Here is a 1,942-nt window from a genome sequence, read left to right as displayed (position 1 = left end):
TCAAGTCATAGAAATATTGTCTAACCAGCACAAAATTTTAAAATTTAAATTAGTTGACAGCATTTGGAATTGAGAGATTGCACATGAAAACCTCTTTAAATAACTTCTTAAAAATACTGCAAGATCTTGGACTACTGGGATCATAACCTGTAGAGAGTAAGATGGAGTCACTCATGTCAAGCGGTGACTTATGTCACGTAGTGACATAAGCAGCCAAGGGCATTGCAATTAAAACCAGATATCACCAAAACCAGAACAGGCTGACGACAACCAGAACTGATAACCAGCAGTCTGCAAAGGCCCAAGACTGATTAAACTCCTTTAAAAAGGGAGTGTTGTTTAAAATAACAAAATGAAGTGGAAATACTTACAGCACAATGGAAATACTCCAGCACAATGGAAATACTCCAACACAATGGAAATACTTACTCGGCAGAGAAAGATAAGAACCTTCGGAAGTGAAAAGAAGAACGGGATCAACTGGTTGCAGCTTTAGAAATACAGCTGAAGGAACTGATCTCCAGTAATATACAGAAAGATAATGAAATTGAACAATTAAAAAAGATCACATTGGAGCCTCCTGAAACAGAAGAACAAAATGTGGATATCAAGCCTACACATATGAGTTCAATGGATCCTGGCAGAGTTGAAACGGAACCTCAATCAACAAGTTTTGAAACTTCTAGAAATGAAGTAGAGGATGGCTCTGTAGTCCTTGACTCTTGTGAAGTGTCAACAGAAAATAATCAAACCACTCAATTTCCAAAACCTGAGTTAGAGATTCAATTTACACCTTTACGGCCAAACAAAATGGCAGTGAAACACCCTGGTTGCACTTTACCTGTGACAGTTAAGATTTCCAAGGCCCAGAAGAGGAAGAGTAATGAAATGGAGGAGAGTAGTATATTTTCAAGCTGGTGGAAGAGCAGAAATAGTATTCACCATACTCCTGAGGCTCTCTGTCAGGACTTGGTGAAATGTGAAAATACGAAGAACGCTATACCCAGACCTAATTTGAAGTCTCCTGTTTCGGAGCATAGAAATTCTGTCAAAAAGGAACAAAAGGTTTGCACACGTCCATCATCTAAGAAAACATATTCTTTACGGAGTCAGGCATCCACAGTGAGTACAAATGTGGCCAGTAAGAAAAAAAAAAGGGATATTACAGAAATTTGGAGACTTCTTACAACATTCTCCAACAATTCTTCAATCAAAAGCAAAGAAGATAATTGAAACAATGAGCTCTTCAAAGCTCTCAAATGTAGAAGTAAAGAAAATATGTCTTGACCAAAACGGGCCAAACGGAAATTATACACAAATGAAATTTCATCTCCTATTGATATATCTGGGCAAGTGATTTTGATGGACCATAAAGTAAAGGAGAGTGATCATTAGATTCTCAAATGACGACTTCAAACTAAAACAGCTAAATAAGTCACCTATGGAGAATGTTTTAATATAGGTTTTATGTTCATAATCATTTTAACTTGTGTCCTGACTTTTCAAAGATAATTGTATATATTATGATGCATTAAATCCTGTGTATACATTGCTATTTTATACATAGTATAATTTTAATTCAATAAAGACAAAAAGTCAACAGCCCCATTTGTTTACTTAAAAAAAAAAAGGGAGGATTTTTCCAGCAAACTGTCAGACTTTCCAGACGCTGACCCTTTCACGTCTGACCACATCAAAAAGGCAACTGCTGCCAAAGGCTCTGCCCAACTGATCTCTGAACATAAAAGATATTCTCCACTGCTTAAACATAATAAGACCTTGTGCTGAGAGCTGACCCATACCAGACAGAGGCCTCATCTTAACTGCACGCTCATGGACTGACTTCGTGTTTGGTTAGTTAACTTCCTTCCACTTGTTGTACCCTTTGTTGTGACGTCGTATTGTGCTTTGCTTTGTGCAACTTGTGGGAAGCTGAGTTAAA

The 1,942-nt window shown here is 37.3% G+C and overlaps 1 pseudogene; it reads left to right on the top strand.

Annotated features, from left to right (window-relative positions):
• Positions 1–396: 396 nt before the first annotated feature.
• LOC118001064 lies at positions 397–1,370 on the top strand (annotated as a pseudogene).
• Positions 1,371–1,942: the final 572 nt, after the last annotated feature.

Source organism: Mirounga leonina, unplaced genomic scaffold (genome assembly GCF_011800145.1).
Source record: "Mirounga leonina isolate KUSES-001 unplaced genomic scaffold, KU_Mleo_1.0 Mir_53, whole genome shotgun sequence".
NCBI classification, from domain to species: Eukaryota; Metazoa; Chordata; class Mammalia; order Carnivora; family Phocidae; genus Mirounga; species Mirounga leonina.
The sequence above is the reverse complement of the archived record's forward strand: the minus strand, read 5'-3'. Positions and strand labels throughout refer to the sequence as shown.